The sequence below is a fragment of the Nyctereutes procyonoides genome, unplaced genomic scaffold (assembly GCF_905146905.1).
Source record: "Nyctereutes procyonoides isolate TBG_1078 unplaced genomic scaffold, NYPRO_anot_genome, whole genome shotgun sequence".
NCBI classification, from domain to species: domain Eukaryota; kingdom Metazoa; phylum Chordata; class Mammalia; order Carnivora; family Canidae; genus Nyctereutes; species Nyctereutes procyonoides.
Window position 1 is genome coordinate 55,092,876 of NW_026575121.1, and position 20,325 is coordinate 55,113,200.

The following is a 20,325-nucleotide window of genomic DNA, read 5'->3' on the forward strand; positions in this document are numbered from 1 at the left end:
AATGCCCCAAGGACTTTTAATGTTTATAAATTTATGGGCATATATCTCATATTTGAGCATTATTCCAATTATTTTCTCTCACATGGGGCATGCTTTCAAGATAAATAGCCAAGTTACCTTTTATTTTGGGAAAATTTTCTTGAACAGTATCTATAAATGTTTTATTCATATTTTTTTTCTGAAATGCCAATCATGCATGTATTGTATTTCTCCTGACTTCATACCTATCATTTTTTCTCAACTTATCATTCATAAATCTTTGTTGGATACATGTTTTTCCCCTCCCTGAAAGACAGCATAATGATTAAAAGTGTCAACTCTCAATTCAGGCTTCTTGAATTGGAATTCTAGTTTCTAACTTTGGTGAGTTATTTAAATACTTTTTTTTATTCTTGTACAGATGATTAATAATAGTACCTACCTACTTCACAGGGTTACAGCAAACATTAAGCAAGACAATGCATATAAAATACTTAAAATAGTTCCAGGCCCATTTAAGCATTATGTATTTGCTGACAATGTTATTTTTTGGATCCTGTCCTCCTAGCTCTTTACTGTGCTTCCAACAATATCAATTTCCTGGTTCGCTGCTTCCAATGTGGTCTTCATTCCTGTTTATTTTACTATTCAACATATTTTGTGAACAGTGCCAGCTTATACTTTACCTCCTCCTGTTTTCTGACCATTACTTCTTTCTGCTCTGCTTTGAGATCGACTTTAGAGATGTAGGAGATTCATTTTCTTGTAGTATCTTTGCATACATTTTCTTTCTGATTTCCTTTATTTTTGAATGAAGGGAATTCTTTCAGAAGAAGCTATCATCCGGAGCTTTATTTGGTGAGAAGGCATGACATCTCTGGCCCAGAAGGATGTGCTGATTTGAAGGTAGATTATAGTGAACACTGTGGTTGTTCAATAGAACATAATTTCTTATTGTAATGAACATGTGACTTTTCCAGGCATTTGGAATTTCATTGTTTCCTGGAGGAACAGGTAGGTCTTTGAAAGTAGATATGACTGGTATGGAGACATGGCTGTTAGGGAGGTAATTAGAACAAGAGACCTTGTAAGCAAAGGTAGGAGAATAGTAAAATGTGTTGTGTGTTGAAGCAATGTGGAAGGAGAACCATAACTCACTGAAAAGCAAAGCATCTGTATCTCCCATATTTTTCCCCACAAGATGCTCAAGATATTTGACTTCCAGGAATTATTTACTTATATAATCATAGTAATCTTCTGACAGTTATGAGAGAAGGGGACCCAGGCATCTTCTTGGCAGCTCTGTTACTCTTTACTCAGGAGAAGATGTACGTGCAGGTGATTCTTGTCTTAGCCAATGTTATAGTTCTGACAGGTGATTTTTTAGAATCTTTTGATTCTCTATAAAATAGTGGCATGTTCTAGTTAATAGTCTTTTAGAATTATTTGGTGTGTTACATGCTACACATTTTATGGTGCTCTATCTCGGGGGTAAATATCTTTCACAGAATACATTATTTTTTAAAAGTTACAAAAGCATTTGTAACATGACCACTCCATATATTAGCATTTAGTTCTTTGTGGCTATATGCATATCAGATACAGGATTTATCATAATATATACTCAGCAAAGGCAAAGGATTTTGTTTTGTTCAGCCAGTGTGCCTGGCATATAGTAATGGATGATTTCTTCATTTGGAAACCAAACACAAAGAAAATGACGATATGTGTGAAATTTCTATATGTGAAATAAGCATCTTGACATTTTTTTTTTCATTTTGACAAATTTTAATGAACTACAAATAGAATTCAATAATAGTCATGGTAAATTATAAAGATCTATAAGACCATCAAGCCAACCATTGTGACTTGAAACATTTACTCCTCACTTAGAGAGATTGCATGTGGCCAGAATCAAATAGTTTCTTAAAAAAAAAAAATGCATACAATCACAGGGTGGGTGTTCTTCACTATTCCTCCTTTCTGTTTCATTATACAAATATTTACTGACCTCTTCTCCAAATACATATAGAAAAGAATCCAGACGCTGATGATTATATGGAAAAGGATACCTTGAAATTTATACAATCCCTGCAGACAAGTACTCAATTTCTGGAGGGTAAATAAGCACATAAATACTTATAATAAAAAGGGATGAAGGTAAAAATTAGCATATACATCAAGAGTTATGGAAACATGGAGAAAATCTGGACAAAACCCGAGGTAAAGGTTGCATGGAGAAAGCCTGGGTTGAGAATGTGTTCAAGGATAGGTGGGAGGATAAATGGCAGGAAAGGGCATCCAGGCTAAAAGATATAAATATGAATCTGAAGCAAAAACTGAGCACACTGTTGCCCCTGGCACAGGGAAAACTTTGGTGAGATGATCACAGGAAGTGAGGGAGATAATGACATGTAGACATCTCAGTGAAGACGGTATGTCACTGAGAAGGGCATTTATCTGACTGAGGGCCATCTAAAAACTAGAGGGTATTTCTCCCCAAATGAAGCTGTGTTGGACTTGATTGGAGATGGCATGGTGCTGGTCTTGGTGAACCACATCATAGTTCTCCATTGGCGTTTGTGCTGTTCCCTTGGCCTTTGCCTTTCTCCTGTGGCTGCAATATAATTGCCAGACTTCAAACTTCATGTTCTCAAGCCATGGCATTCAAAAGCTAAAATCAAAGATGTGTCTCCATTTAGAGAGGAAATCTCTGCCAGAAGCTCCCAGGAAATTTTCTCAAATGTGTTACACCATAGAAAAGGAATACATGTCCAATCCTGACCAAGCGAGATAAAGGGGTCTTTCCCAGACACCTCATAAAATTGGTTTCTGTAGACAAAGAAGGGGTGAGAGATTAGGGTGGGCCATAAACCATGTTTATCACATGTGGTTTGGGGGATTATGAAATCCCTATTTCACACGCTAATCAGATAGTGGGGCTTTATCAGATAGTGAATGGATAACCATTGAAAGATGTGGGTAGAAGTCCACCATCACAAGAGTTGTAATTTAGACAGAAGATTGGTAATGTGGACAGGAGCCTTGGGAGGAAAAGAAGAATGAGAAAGAAATGTGAAGCACTCACAGTAGGTTGGGTGAGGGAAGGTGAGGGCTGGAAGTGGGCAGAATCAAGAATGGAGGACAGTAAAGGTTTTGTGATGATATTTTCTTGATAGTATGAAAAGAAATGAGTTGGCTGGGTGTTAGAAAGTGCACTGAAGAGGAAGAAGAGTCAAAGTTCTCAAAGGTGGTTTTTCTGGTTTTGGTCTTTGTTTTTATGTTGTCATTAATTGCTGAGGTCAATGGAAAGGAAAGGATATGCACAGATGTTAGAGACTCTCTAGCTAGTGGATAAGGCAAGGAGTTTGGGTTTTGATTTGGGGGATTGCAGTACCTGAGACATAAAAATCACCAGTTAAGCTAGAGATGTAGTAGTTAATGACACCAAATACCTTTATTTACCCTATGGTTTTATTTAAAACAGGCAGAGAGGAGGAACCAGGGCAGCATCTGGAGGAGACCAAACATCACCATCTCAATGTTAAAATATCCAGAGCAAAGGTATGTAAGATGGAAAAGAAAGTAGGAAACATAGTATCACAAAATCTAAGATGAGAATTTAAAAAAGAAAAGGACAGTGAAGGCTACCAAATAGCATGAGGGTCAAAAAAGAAAAGAATTAGGAAAAGTATATAAATGTAGAAATTAGGAGATGCTTAATAATACTATTGACAGCAGACCTAATGGAATGTTAGGTGTAAAACCCAGAGGGCAGGTGGTCATAGCACAACTAGAAGGTTGGAAGTAGGGAAACTGATATTATTTCTAAAAGTTTGCAGAAATGTGAATACAAAAAGTATTCTGTGAAGATGGGGAGGGCCAAATAAGAATTCTAAAAGAAGAGGTTTATGGATATCTATAGAGAGGGGAAAAGGAAAATCCTAAGGATGGTATAGAGTGGCTATATTGAAGTAGCATGGGTCTTTGGACCAATGAAAACGGCCCAGAAAAATAAATCAAACTTGGGGAAAAAAGTAGGGGCACATTATTTTTTTAAAAAAAAATTTTGATAAAGTATATACTGGTTGGTGAAAAAGTGATGGCACAGATGGTTAAGAGTCTGATCTTCCTTTTGTCTCAGGTCGTAATCTCAGGGTCGTGAGTTCAAGCCCCACATCAGACTTCCTCTCCCCTGCTTGCTTGTTCTCTCTCTTTCTAAAATATTTTGGCGGGGGGCAACTTCGGTGGTCCAGGGGTTTAGCGTCACCTTCTGTCCAGGGCATGATCCTGGAGACCCGGGATCAAGTCTCACATCAGGGCTCCCTGCATGGAGCCTGCTTGTCCCTCTGCCTGTCTCTGCCTCTCTCTCGCTTTGTGTCTCTCATGAATAAATAAATAAAATCTTATATATATATATATATATATATATATATATATATATATATATTTAAGAATATCAGTAACCATAAAGACCTTAGACATAGAGTTTGCAGAGTTCTGACAAGTGAGTTCCCCATGTGACAATGCCCCGATCAGGTTATAGAAAAACCATAAATTCTTCTCCTGCACTTTCTTCTGCCCTCCTGCAGAGGAAACCACCATTCTAGCATGTATTTTTACCATCACGTGGTTTGACTTGTACTATAACTTCATATGGATGAAATCACACAGTGTGTACCATGTCATGTCTAGCTTCTTTAGTTCAAAGAACTAAAGATTTGTCCATGGCTCTGTATTCCATTTTCCTTCCTACTGAAGGCTTGTCTTCTGTTGTATCATCATACCATCATTTATTTATCCATTCGTGGGACTGTCTTTAGTATTTGATTACTAATAAAGTTGCAACAAACATTTGTGGGGAAGTCTTTTTCTCATATTTTCATTTTTCTTAAGTTAGCTGGAAGTGCAATTGCTGGATTATAAACTAGGTGAATGTTCAACCATTTAAAAACCTGCCAAACAGTTAGTGAAAGTAATTATACCTGTTTACACTCCAAGCAGGGATGCATGGTCTGACCCTCAACAACATTTGATGGTGTCCCTCTTTTTCAAATTTTAGACCATTCAGTAGGTGGGTGGAGGTGTCCCTTGCAGCTATATATAATTTGCTTTCCAAGTACGTATACTTGTAATCAGATCAGAAGTCTCCACAAAATGAATTTTGTAACCAAAGACAAGAGTAGAGAGAGAATATTTGGGTTGATTTTAATATAAACTTTGAAAAGTTAGATAATATAAATGAGATGAAAAAATTGAACGCTCTAAAGAGTGTACAAAACAAGATATTCTCTAAGGCATCAAGGAGGGGATTTGGAATTATAATGGAGGTGGACAGATGGTGGATTAGGAAGAAGATGGGTCAATAGACTAGAAATCTTGACATTGAAGTTCAGAAAAGCGAGATGAACAAATAGAGCAGAACCAATAAGTAGAAAGTTCAAGATTTCTGACAGTTTCAGGTGATACAAAATCTAGTTTTCATATGGATGTAGTTTGCTAAAGGACAGAAGAAACAACTGTCATTTCAAGTGAAGGAAACCATGTGTGGTTCAAGCATTGAACACCATTGGCTCTGTTGTATCACAAGAATTTATAAGCAGGCTGTCAAATGTAGAAGCTGAAGAGTGAAGGCGGTCGGATATTCGATTTTCAAGAGCAGCTCTCCAGCTAGTTCATAGAGCTCTCCTAATGCCACGACATAGCAGAAAATTTGGGCCATGGACTGAAGCTTCCGAGATGTCTCCCTGTATATGAAGTATGTGGGACTCTCGGAGTTAGAAGAGTGGTTGGTTATACTATGTCTCTCTCCCCCACCCCTAGCAAAACTCAGAATCTACATTTGATTATCCTTTTTATACAATCTGGAAGCAATTATTTGTCTTCCATTCACCAGACAGAATGTGCTCAATATGAAGTCATGACTTGAGTCACTTAAATGAATAGTTTGATGTAATTGTTCACATTCGTTAGTATTTGCAACCCTGAGCAGTTAGAAGTTGTGATCACAGAGTAAGTGTCTGGGTGGTGTTCTAGGAGGACTCTCAAGATGGATCGTACAACACTGATGCTTGTTTTGGCCAGGACCAGGCTGGGGCACCCTTCAGACACTGGCATGAGAAACAGAAGATCTTCATTATTCATCAGAATCAGAAAGCCAGTTCTGTTGGCGACAGCCTAAGGGGGCCAATTATGACAGGATGGATAAACAACCCCATTCTCATTGGTACTGCCACATGCTGATCCACCACCATGGTGACAGCAAGTTAATATATTCATGGCACCCCTGGATCTTAATGGAAAAGACTCATCATTGCTTTGATTCCACTAAATAGAATCCCAGAAATAATTTATAATTTCATCCATTTACTTGAAGTAGTTTATTCAACTGTACAATGAATGAGGCGAAAATTAATATCTCAATTTCTTGAGAAAGGATTTGGAGTTACTTAGACATGTTAAAGGAGTTTTCATCGTTTTGATTTAAATTAGATTGCTCTGTTTCTGAGGCTAGCATTCAAACATCTTCCTGGTTTTTCCTTGTTCTATGGTCAAATAATATGAATACCACATCTCTGAATACTATTATCATCAGAGACTAGGAAGGGAGAGGTAAGGCAAGAGCAGATGTTTAACTTGTAAAAAAGTGAAAATACTAATACATCTTAATAAATATCCTCTTTTGGTGATGAACCTGTGAGACAGGCTGATTTCCAATAGACTATTTTACTCTTTTGGGGGATGTGTTTTGACATAACATTTCCAGAAGAAAGTTTTAGCTTTTGATCACTATCTTGAAGTTTTATTTAAAAAATAAAATTTATTTATTTATTTATTTATTTATTTATTTATTTATTTATTTGAGAGAGAGAGAGAATGAGCAGTGGGGAGGGGTTAAGGAGAGAGAAAGAGAGAGATAGAGGGAGAGAGAGAGATAGAGAGAGAAGAAAGAAAAAGAAAGAAAGAAAGAAAGAAAGAAAGAAAGAAAGAAAGAAAGAAAGAAAGAAAAAGAAGCAGACTCCCCACTGAGCAAGAAGGCTGATGCAGGACTCCATCCGAGGACCCTGAGATCATGACCTGAGCTGGAGGCAGATGCTCAACCACTGAGCCACCCAGGTGCCCCTAAGTTTTAATTTTTAAAAAGGCCTTCAAGAACATTTCTATTTTGAAGTTGATAGGACTCTCGTGTTTGAATAATGTATATAAAGTAACACAGAGTCAAGGGACCTGCCGTTCTAGGTCATGCTCACATTCTGTGTGCATACGAACATTTTCCTTCACAATCTGGCTGGTGGATGATAAATTGAAAGGAGATTTACATTGTCAATTATGTCCAAATTTACTTTTAATACATCACGAAAATAGGACATGTCTTGAGAGAAGACAGTGTAAAATGACTTTCAAATTCTAAATTGCCTTACATATCTGGCAGGAGTCGCCTTGAGATAGGGACCTTTGTAGACTCCCACTGTGGAAAGGTACTGGCTCAGTCTGTTGTACAAGATGGTTTCATATGATTTCAAATGCACCTTCAAACCTTATTTCTGATGTGGTACTGGCCACACAAGTTCCTACTATGCCACACCTTCCCATGAAAAGCTTAACGTATTTAGGTAATCAAGCACATCAAACAAAGCTCAACTCACTAGAGTTAACAATGTGGCAACAGCCCACCAAATCTTTTTCATCCCATTTTGGGGGAGATGAGCTAGAAGACATGGCCCCTTCTTTTCTGACCATGAGTGACCACACGACTGACAACCAGTTAATGGAAAGGAGTAGAAGTCATGGTTTCCTCCCAAACTGGAAACAAGTCAAATGTCCATCAGCAGAGAAATGGATCAGTAACTGTACACTCATATCATGTAACATCACCCAGCACAGAGGTAGCTGATGATTAATAAATGCAGCCACCTGGACGAATCGTAAAATAGTCGTTCTGAGTGAAAGAAGCCCACCAAAAAAGGTATATACTGTATTAGTCCATTAACATAAATGCTAGAAAATAAAAACTAACCTATAGTGTCAAAAAGCAAATGAATGCCTGCCCAGGGAGAAGATGTAAAAAAAAACCCAGCAGGGCAACTTTGTAAAGGAGTCTGGACAGACTTTTTGGTCCAATGGCTAGGTACTGTGTTGTGATTATGAGGATGTTTCCATAGGTTTATACATATATCAAAATCTACCACATTGTACACTTTAAAAACGTGTTGTTTATTGAATGTCAAGTATACCCCATTAAAGCTGTTTGAAAAGAGCTATGTACCTGAGTAAAGGGCCGGTTAAAATATATCCTAGGCATTTACAAAGGCAAAAAATGAAGATTTTGTGTATGAAGGTGCATTTGTGGGTATGAAGTGTTTGAAAATTAGTGTAAAAACTTGATGCTTACCTGCATCTCTTTATCATGGCAGTCCATATTCCGTACTTCCTTTCAAATTGTATCTCCCATGGCTCCCAGCTTACACACACCCCACACTAACTCCTCACCTAGACCATGAAGCAGTTCCTATGTCCATTTTGTTCATAGGTTGCCTTCCTTTGCAGTTCATCTTTCTCCCTCCACTATGCATAAAGGCTCAAATGAACCTCACATTCTTTCTGGTATCTTCCCAAGTCGTGTTCTAATTTTTAAAAACATTTTAGTTCCAGGGACGCCTGGATGGCTCAGTGGTTGAGTATCTGCCTTCAGCTTAGGGCATGATCCCAGGGTCCCGGGATCAAGTTCCACATTGGATTCCCTGCAGGGAGCCTGCTTCTTCCTCTGCCTATGTCTCTGCCTCTGTGTGTGTGTGTGTGTGTGTTTGTGTGTGTCTCATGAATAAATGAATAAAATCTTTCAAAGTAAATAAATAAAAACATTTTATTTTTTAGCATTTAGCATGCACTAAATTTAGAATTGGTCATATGATATTAGGCCAAAGCAGGGGCGCTTTCATCTATCCCGTGTGCCCTGCAGCTAGCCTGGTTCAGGGTAGCTGCTAGGGATCCCCAAAGAGATCAGTGGATATAAAATACTGCATGAACAAATAATCTAATTAAAGAGTTTCCTAAAAAGAAATTACTTTTAGCAAGATAAATGGGGTAGCACTTCAATCCGAGTACTTCTGAAGGTCATAGTGGTCCCACCTAACAGGTGTTCTCATCCACCTTTACAAAGAAATTGAAGCTCAAAAAGATGAATGCTTCTTCTAAGGCCACGGGGCTAACACAGGGCACAGTTGGAACTGAGAGCCAGGTTTGCTCCTGATTCTAAGTCTGCGCTGGGAGAGTGACAGAGGAATCTTCGTCTCTGCCTCAACACAGCAGTTTTTCAAGCCCTGCATGCATCCTTCACTGCACTTCTTCCGCATTTTATCTTCAGGAGTCATATTCATCTTCAACTCTCAATTTTTCTTCAAGACACTTCAAAGTTGGTTTTGGACACATGCACAGACTCCTATCAGCATGACTGTCCTTTAACATTGTCCTTGACGTGCATGTACCTGGACCTTCAAAAGACCCCACTTGTTTTTGACACTTTCAAGCCATATTCCATATTTCCTCGCTATTAAAGTATACTTTAAACGAAACATGTAAAAATATTTAACAGAAATGTAGGACACGGAAACAAGGGGTCTATACATTCCCTAAGAAGGACTATTTAAGGAGATGTCTCCTCTCTCAGGAGGCCACATGTGGGGCATGGTATGAAAGGACGGTATTAGCAGAGAGGTGGTCACTTGGGGTTTTCTTAGAAATACAGTAACACAAAGGTTGCTAGAGAAGATAAATGCAGATGATCTGAAACCACAAGGTAATTCCAGCACCTGTACTGAGGCATGACTTCAGCACCTGGCCAGTTACCCAAGCTAGAAGCCAAAAGTCACACTGGGCTTCCTTCTCTCCCTCACTAGCCATATCCTCCCTCAGCAAGCTCTGCTGGTGCTGCCTCCAGAATTCCTCGGGATCTGGCATCTCTTTTCCCACGCAAGGCCACCACCCATTCCAACAATAATATTGTGTCATCCAAGGTGGTCATGGCCTTCTAATTGGTTTAGACAATCCTACTTTTTTTTTTTTAAGATTTTTTTTATTTGAGAGAAAGAGTGAGAGAGCACAAGAGGGAGAGGGAGAAGCTGACTCCCTGCTGAGCAGGGAGCCTGATGCAGGGCTCAATCCCAGGACCCTGAGATCACGACCTGAGATGAAGACAGATGCCTGACTGGCTGAGCCACCCAGGCATCCCTAGACAATTCCACTTTTGACTTCCTTTCTCTACCTGGAAGTCATTAGCAATCATTTCAAAATACAAACCAGGTTATACTGCCACCTGCTTAAACCTCTAAAGGCCTTCCATCAAGCACAGGATGAAATCTAAACTCCTTACCATGTCTCCCAGGACCTGATGCAGCCTGACCCCACTGATTTCTGGTGTTCAGCTCACCAATGACCTGGCAGGGCCACCTGTGTATCCATGCAACAGTTCCAAAGCAAGCATTGTCCTTGCTCACAGCAGAAGTGCTCATTTCTTTACAGAAACTTGTTCTGTGCAATTGTTCACTTCATGACCATTTCTAAGTCAAGGCGCTAGATTTTCTATCTCTGGTCTAGTTGGTTTTAATGTCTTCCTGGATACTAATGATTAGTATCCCTCTTTTGCCATTTGTAAAATTCCCTTGACTCTCATTCTAGATTCAGGCCACCCTACTGCCCAGGAGCTTAAAGAAGAGGGATTTACAGCTCAGAGCTCCAGGATGGTAGGGCATTCACTATGCTCCCCAACCTGACACACAGGCTTCTACCTTGAACCCCATTCTATGTCTGCTTCTAGGCTGTGGTTGCCCATCTATGGCTTTGATTTCAGTATCCAGCACAGAGATTTCAGGGCTCCTACTATGTGCTATTTTATTGAAATTGATCTTAAATTTCCAAATATGACTTCCTCTAGAGTTTCCAAACACTGGATCTCATTGTCTTGTCTACCTCAAAACTCTCTTCTCAAATCAAGAGATTCTTGAATCCCTACCTCTTCTGAGAACCATTCCACTTTTGTTTCAGTAATAGTTCTTTCTAATATTCTTGGATATAGTTAATGCTACATCTAAGAGTAAATTTATTTCAACTCTTAGAAGTTATTGTTATAATTAGATTGAAATATACTACTGTGAATATTAATGTGTAATTATGTTTTATAATAAATGTTGGAGTGAAAATTTTATTAAAGCATGCTCTAATTTGTTTCCTATGGACAAGACAAATAATGCTGTGTATGCTAAAGTAGTATTAAGTATGAAATAATACTAAGGTGGTATTAGCTTCCAATTCTAAGCTAAAAAATTGATTCATATGTATTTTGTGAATTTAACTTAGATGTGAAAAAAAAACAAAATCAATTTAAAGTTATGTGGTTTAGTTTCAAAATACCTGCATCAATATTTAATGGATTAATCCACAGTTAATGATATGTTTTAAAATATAAAATTCCTACCATCCTATTTTTGGCTAAAGTAAAAAAAAAAATCCTAAAAAATTTAAAAAGTAACAATAAATCACAAAGCCAGATACTTTTCAAAAGCCTTCCAGAAACTTGAGACAGTCTGCAAAATTCAGTAACAATGGCCCCAGAATCTGTGATACTGGAATACTTAAGTGTAGTTTTATCTAAATTTAGTTTAATCTCTTCTTCTAGTGAAACCCGACACAAAGCTTAGACTGTCTGCCATATGTGATCTACTAGCCGTCTCATGCTTGTATGACATCTCTATTAAGATTGTAAATTCCCCGAGGATACTATTCCCTTAGGTAATTTATTCCAATATATTTGCAAGTTTGATCTCAGCTGTCACTCAAAAGGACCAAGAAGATTTCCAAAATTAAAAATTAGAACCCAATTAATCTTTAGTATAACGTCAACATGTTTCATATTTCCTTCAGTGAGCCAAGAAATTTTGGAAGGTGACATCATGTCTGCAAAAATGTCACACCCGGCAGGAAAGATTCTTTGACTAATTAGAGTAGCCCTTCGAGGTGATACTGTGCAGAAGTGTTGAAAATGTGCACTTGTCCAAAAAGGGATAGATCCATTCACTCTTCTTCCACGTTATACAGTATCTGAAATCCGTGCTCAGGAACCCACGATCTCGTGAAAACATTCTGTTGTGGAGCACAGAGGCCACATAGATTATATGGTTATCTTCCTGCTTCCCAGGCTGTGCCTGAGAACAGAGTGAGAAGAGAGATTAGTAACTACAGATCTAGGGCAATGGAAGTTAAATGTAGCAAACCGCAAGAGACTCTTAACTCTAGGGAACAAACTGAGGGCTGTTGCAGGGGAGGTGGGCGAGGGACGGGGTGATGGACAAGAAGGAAGGCAAGTGATGGGATGAGCAGTGGGTGTTATATGCAACTGATGAATCACTAAATTCTACCCCTGAAACTAATAATATACTCTGTTAACTAAATTTGAATTTAAATATTTTTTTTAAAAAAGAAAGTTAAATGTAGCAAACAGTTATTCTCATTGTGGGGAAGACCGATGAATTTTTGGCCCATTGAGAACTGAACACGAACCCTCATTTCCTTTCAGGCTACTTGCTCTGGGGAGGAGACTAAAGAGAGAATCATCACTCAGAAGTAGTTAAAAAGGCAAGCTCCTTGAATCGTAATAAAATATCATTGTATATTATGGTTTATTAAAACATTTATCAATTTTTGGCTGCAAGATTTTATAAGTTGATCAGAATGATATTAAACAGCATAAATATATTGTTGAAGAACTTGCTTAACGTATGTGCCATTGCTAGAATAAACATGAAATAAAGACGGGGTTAATATAGGAAATATTTTTTTCTCCTAGAACCAATTCGTTCATAGGGAAATGTTGCCAAAAAGCAATGTGTTCCAGTCACTAGGTCCATCTCATCTCTTCAAGAAAATAAATACGCTTTTAAAAATAGCTTGTGTTGGTATTTTGAAAAGCTTAAATAATTCATAAAATATACATTATGTGCTCCCTCTCAGTCGTCTCATTCTTTATAATATAAACAGAGATGTCTTTGTGAATAACTCTCAGAAATGGACGTGTAGACCACTGTCCAAAAATTGGCCCCGCATTTCCAGCCTCCCAGTGGCACCACTGCCTGGCTGTCTCAGGGAGACTTCTCAGAAGAGTGCTCCCGGTGGGGCTCACCACCTTCCTCCCCAAGCCTGCTGGGCTCCCTCGACTTTCTGTCCCATCTTCCACTAGGCTCAGGCCCAAGCCTCAGAACCACCCTGATCCTTCTTCCACAGTCTCTTGTGCCCATCTTGCCCTGTGTCCACAGCACCCCCTGCTCCAGTCTCTCCATCACAGTCCTCTCTCGTCTCAATCGGGACACCGTTCTGCTAGGTGGTCCCACAAACTCCACTCCTTTCCCATCCAATCAGACCTGCTGCTATCTCCCAGTTCATCTTCAAAATACAACATTTCTGTCCACTTTTCTGCTGACCCCAGTGCTAGTGATCACAGCCCAGGCTCACTAGCAGGGCCTCTCAGGTCTCACTTCATAGATTATTTCCTGAGACTTCCTCTAAATATTCGAAGCCAGCTGCTCACATTCTGCTTTCCTGTCTCCGTGCATTGGCTGTTTGTAGCTCCTTAGATACTTTGAAAGCATTTAGTGAAAATATACTAGAATGTACTTTTCTCTAGAGGGTGTAGGACTAAAGACAGATGTGTCCTTGTCACCTGCAGATATCCAGACACTCCACACCCTTCAGGTTCCACTCAAATGCCACCTTTTTCACAACCTGCCAATCTCGAATGATTCTTTTCTGGGGTGAAACAGCAATGTCATAGTATTGCTTCTTTCAGTTACCATTTCCATCTTGTCATTTCTGAATGAATAGTAATTTCTGCATGAATTCCATAGCCATTTCTGTATGAATTCCATCTTCCTCCCACCAGAATGTAAACTTCCTGAAAGACAATATCTTACTAATTTTTATGCCCCATTTGTCTTAGAGATAAAAAGAAAGTGTTTATTCAAAGATGGTATTTTTCATATAAATATACTGCATCATTTTTAACTATAATAAGGAATTATAAATTACTGTTTTTCATCAAGGAAGAAGTTGATTCTTCTTATGTTGGTCTTTGTCAGAAATAATCAATTGAAATAAAACACCTGTAGTGCCTTAACTGATCCAGCACAGCTGTGACAAATACAAAATCTTACTGACACTTTCGCATAAAACTCAGGGCACGGTCGTCTGCCCGAGACTTCACCTGTACTTCCCATGTTTTACAAAGCATGACCTTAAAATTATGACATTGATTCCACAAGCAAAATGGAAAAATTGGAATCATTCTTTAATGGGCATATATCAAATGATACCAAAACATCATAACTGCTGTGATTAAGAGCATTAAGTGAAGGATGAAGATATATTGAATAGAAACACTTAGCCATATGGGAAGGAAATGAGACACTAATATATATAGGCTCAAATAAATCATGTCCTAATAGAACTGAAGTGAGTTCTAACCATCATCACCCGTCTGTCTTTCCCTCAGGTTAGAGACTGCATTTCCCCCCACCCCCAAACCTGAGGAATAATCATCCAGCATCTTCTGGAGAACTTTTAATGATAAGAAGATGACAACCTTTACAGGAGCCCTTTATGTTACTTCTACAGTTCAAGCAGTTGTAAATGCCATCCTTACTTCTTTGAGAATTCATCAAACTTTGTCTTTAGTCCCACACCCTCTAGGGAAAAGTACATTCTAGTGTATTTTCACTACATGCTTTCAAAACTATCAAGACAGTGATTGTGTTTAAGAAACAACTTCCTTTCTTCATTAGTTATCATTTGCTGCTATTTCCATGCCATCCACCATCCTGGTCAATTTCCCCTAATACACTCCATTTTGTTTATTCATTTGGCACTCATTTTCTGAGGAGTTTGAAAGCATTAGCCTCTTACCTGGGGGTAGGGGGGTGGATTCAAAGATGGACAAGGTGATTTATTCTTGCAAATACAGCCTTCTTTATATCTAATGCCATTATCCCATTATATTTGCACAAGGAATCTCAGTTCGTTTGTTTTTATCTGGACAACTGCAGATGTGACGGCCAACTTTGAATTATGTGGGTCTGAGAATTCTTCCAAAAACGTGCCATTGGCCCAAAGTCCCAAGAAAAACTAATATTCTATATAAAATCCCAGTGAAAGTTTAAAGCATGTCATATATACTCAAATCATACATTGCTTAGTATATGTGTGTGGCCTGTATGGAACACAAATACACAAAAGCTATCTTTTAATATTTGTCCTACATATGATAAGGTTAAAAAAATCTGTGCCATGTGTTCATTCCTGATTTTGATTTGGCCACCTGTACTGTGAGAGCAAGTCCAACAGTTGGCAAAGAGAGTCCATCTGAGCATAAGAAAACATCCAAGTGTGGCTAGATTTTGCAGAGGAAGGGACTTTTTCCAAGGATCACATAATATGATATGTGTACCCACTCTTGGGGATGGAAACCAGTTATATATTCTGGCTCTTACTATTTTTTTAAGCCAAAGCAGAGATGTGATGAGTCCAACTCATAAAAATTCAGGAGAATATAAATATATTTTTTAACAGATGTGGTGGCCTGCTATTTCAAACGGCTGAATTAGAGTAACTTGGATGTATAAACCCAGCTCCCTGACCACCTCTCTGAGGCCAATCATATAAGTGATTTTAATTACCCCTGTGTAAGTAGGAATCATAGAACAATGATGGGGGTGCAGTCACACTTTTAGCTGCTACCACTAGCTTTCTGGACACTGGTATACGGCAAGTAAGGTTCTGGACTTCAAACTATCAGTGGCCTGAGGGCAAAGCCTCCTTTCAGACATGCCAGTGGAACAGGTCCAATCTCTAGCATGGTTCTCTGCATTTCTGCTTCCTCCCCAACTGACTATGCATTCTGTATTCCCACTCCAACATTGAAAGGAGGGATCTGATAAATTCATAAAATGGCATTAATTATTTATTGTCCCTCCCAGCACTGCTCACATTTTCACAGGAGTCAAGTATGTAAAACATTCATCTCTTGGGGTAGAATTTCAAGCATGATTGGCAGAGCAGATTAGGGATTTGGCACACTTTGTGTCACACCTTGCAGACAACTCCCCACTTTGCCTATAGGTAAGGACAGCTCTGAAGACTGTCATTCTATAGGATGCATAAGATGAAAATTTATTTTAGGTTCTTAGGTTTTAAGGATGAGTAGGCATATATAAAATTAGTCCATAGTATCCTTATCACTTAAAATGCCCCCTTTCTTCCCACAAAAAAAAAAAAAAAAAGGGCATTACATTCTTTGCTGGCAATCGTAGGAGGTTCTTCCCCTTGAGTAATGGCCAGATCATCCATAGAGCATGTGAATGCACCCTGACCTCTGTATTTTTGGCAGAGTTCAGATTCCTTAGATGAATCTGACCCACAGGCAGACTATGAACCACCTTTGAGATGCTGGGAGATGGCAGATTGTTGGATTTGACCTGTGATTAAGACTGCATTCCTCCAGGAGCCAAATACCCAGATTACAGCCCTCAGTAACTAGATGTACCCCTCTGAGCCACCATGCAGTTCCCCAACCACTCCATCATAACCATACTTAGCCAGGTTTATAAAATCACAGGACCTGTGGAGCAAATACACTGATATCACAGTCTTCTGAAAACAGAGGCAAAAAGCAATATTTAAAGGAAGTTTCTGCTATTTTAAACATTTAAAATAAAGCCGATCATAAAGCCCCCCAAAAGACAAAACTAAATCAATATGATCTCAAGATTAGAAACTAAGCCATATATTAATAAAAGCAAGATGTCCATTCAAAGAATAAAACCTGAACTTCCGGAGAAGTAGGCCATTGGTGTTTGTATTGCCCCCAGCTATAAATAGAAAAGGTTTTTCTCCCAGCGTCTCCTTATTCCTCCTTACAGTCAATTCTCTGAAGGGAAGTCAAGAGGATCCTTTCAATATGTAAACCATATGATGTCTTGCCTTTGAACAGACCGTCTGATGACTCCCTTTCTCTCAGACTAATTGCCGGGTCCTATGAGGACCCACCAGGCCCTGCTTGCTCTGTATCTGGACATACCAGTACTGACATCTCCCTCCTCTCACCCTCCAACGCAAGAAGCTCCCTCCTTCCTTGACCTCAAGGCCTTTGTACTTCTAAACCCCTTGCCAGGAATGTTCTGCCTCAAATAGCTTAAAGGTTTAATCAGTCACCAAGTTTAGGTTTCTGTTCAATTGTCAGCTCATCATATAACTTTTCTTGAAAGGTCTGAGATGCACACACACCAGGACTATCTGGAGGCACTATCTGGAAGCCACCCACTTCCTCTCCTTGCTTTTTCTTTGGACCACTGGACCTTAGGTTCTTACATGTTTGTGTCTCTTCTTTCTCTCCCCCAGCAGAACTTGAGAACGGAAACCACAGCTCCCATTCTCTTGCTTCAAGACACACAGCATTGTCTAACATGTAATAGGTGTGCAATTAAGATTTATTTTTAGAGAGGGAGAGAGTGAGTGGGGGGAGGGGCAGTGGGAGATAATCTCAAGCAGACTCCCTGCTAAGCACGGAGCTGAAGGCAGGGCTTGATCTCACAACTCATGAGATCACTACCTGAGCTGAAAGGAAAAGTTGGAGGTTTAACTGAATGAGCCACCAGGCGTCCCAATAGGTATTCAACAAGAGTTGATTCATGAGATGAATAACGTGACCATCCTCATGTGCAAACTCATACACAACATCATTTTCTTAACGCTTATGATGACCTTGTGAGCTGGTGTCATTAAGCCTGTGCTCAGAAAGATTAGCTCATCCGCCTGAAGGGATGACATAAACATGCCGACCTCCCAAGTCTGGGCTCTGCTGACTAATGGAGAGAAGAGAACCCTCAACAGCATTCATGCTAACTCAGATGTCTCTTGGTAAAATAACACTCTTCTGTTTGTGACTATTATGCATAGGAACCTCTGAAGAAAGACCAAAAGCCATTTTTTTAAAGATTTGTTTATTTATTTGAGAGAGAGTGAGAGCTAGAGACAGAGAAAGAGAGAGAGAGAAGCAGACACCCTGCTGAGCATGGAGCCCCATGTGGGAGTCGATTCCAGGACCCTTAGATCACAACTTGCGCCAAAGGTAGATGCTTAACCGACTGAGCCACCCAAGCTCCCCAACCAAAAGCCATTTAAAATTTAAAATTGTCTGGTTTCTCTGTCCATCTACAGTACCTTGAGTCTAACTGGATTGACAGCCTTGCATGTAAGATTGCTGGAAATTATGAAACCTTACAATCTTATTTTGCTTGAAAGGAAAGAAAAAAATAAAAGGGAGAGTGAGAGATAGAATGGGAGAAAAAAAGAAAAAGAAACTTCCCCTTACCAGATACCCTGAAACAGAACTGTCAAATACAGCAAAATCTTGTAAATGTCCCTCCGCTGTAGGCCATAGACTAGAGCTGTAATAAACTCTGACCCATAAAAAGTCATGTAAACATTATAACCTGTTTTTACTAGCCCTTTAAGCACGGGCCGCAATTGATCTGAAACAGCTTGGCTCTCCTACATTCCCCAGGCTTCAGGAGAATCCAGCCTCCGACATGGGTGTTCAAATGCCTTCGGCACTGAAAGCCAAAAATAGGAATGAGCTAGAAAATTGCTGCTATTTAGCTACTTGCCCTGGGCAGATGTTTGATATTTCCAAGAGCAAAACATCCAAAAGGAAAGCGGCTTTGCAACACCTATTGCCACGAAATTACTTAATTCATCATGCCCGTAACCGAAATAAATATCCATGTGGTCCTCAGCTGCTGGTCGGAGCTGTCCCTAAAAATCACACTAAGAAAGTTTGTCATGCAATAAAAGTAGTCCTATCACTGCCTCAGGACAGATCAGCTCTGTCTCCCTATGGCTAAAAAGCTTTCCCGTATGAAATATGAATGTGGAAACATTCAAGTGAGGTTTTTACAGGTGTCAACATGAACGCTCATTCCATTGCCCATTTGCCGCATGCTAGTGAAGTCTGCCTTGGAAATATCTTTCCTTCTTCTACTCCTAGAATCCAAAAGAAATTCAGCAGAACCAGGGGAAATAGGGAGGAAGCCTAGGGGTATTTTAGCAGATTACCAATTGTCTTGCATTGCCACACTTGCTTTTAATTGTCCTTTCAAGGGCTGTGGTGTCTGTGATTTGGTCTCGGTTGCAAAGTGGATAGTCAGGTGCCTGAGAGGACAGGCAGCATAGTTCTGGAACGGAGGAGTGAAGTGTCATCACAGCAGGATAACCACCTCTGCCTGGCGTGAAACTTCGCTGTTCCTGCTCATTGTCCACGGGGCCTCGTTGGCACTACCCTACTTTGTTGATTCCATCACATCATGGATGGACAGCATGCCTCAGTTCAACAAACACCATGACTAACTGCCTGTCAAGAGCCAAGGACAGCGCCAGACTCTGCTGAGTGACATGGGTTCTGCTCTGAAGACACTGGAAACCCAAGGTGTTTCAGGAAGCTGCTGGGGTCTACCTCTGCTCAGACCCTCTGAGCAGCTTGCCAAAGGCAGGTCCTCATGTTCCTGACATTGGTACAGGGAGCAAATGTGTCAGATTGCTTGCTAAGTGCTCAGTGCAAATGCCCACTAAGTAGAAAAAGAAAAATTAGGACTGAGAGAATAAATTTTATTATTAACTCATAATTTGAGCCTTTTCTGAAATTCAGAGACAGATATCAAAGTTTTGTTGTTGTTGTTTTAAAGATATGTATATGAGAGAGGGGCACCTGGGTGGCTCAGAGGTTAAAGCGTCCGCCTTTGGCTCAGGGATCAAGTCCTGCATTGGTCTCCCTGCATGGAGCCTGCTTCTCTCTCTCTCTCTCTCTCTCTCTCTCTCTCTCTCTCTCTCTGTGTGTGTGTGTGTGTGTGTCTCATGAATAAGTAAATAAAGTCTTTTTAAAAAAAGATTTATATGAGAGAAAGAGATAGCACAAGTAAGCAAGCATGAGTGGGGGGAAGAACAGATGGAGAGAGAGCATCTCAAGCAGCCTTCCTGCTGAATGTAGAGCCAGATACAAGACTCGATCCTACGACCCTGAGATCATGACCTGAGCCAAAATCAAGAGTCGGACCTTCAACCCACTGAGCCACCGAGGCACCCAAAAGCTTTTGTCTTATGAATGTATTTTACATAAATACATGTATGAATAAATTTTGTAATTGGGACAGTAACTTTCCCTAGGAAGATTTATGTTTCAGGTTAAAAAAAAAGAATTGGTAGAAACCTGAATGTATCTCTACTTTTCTCTGCACACGGAAACTTAGCAACGTG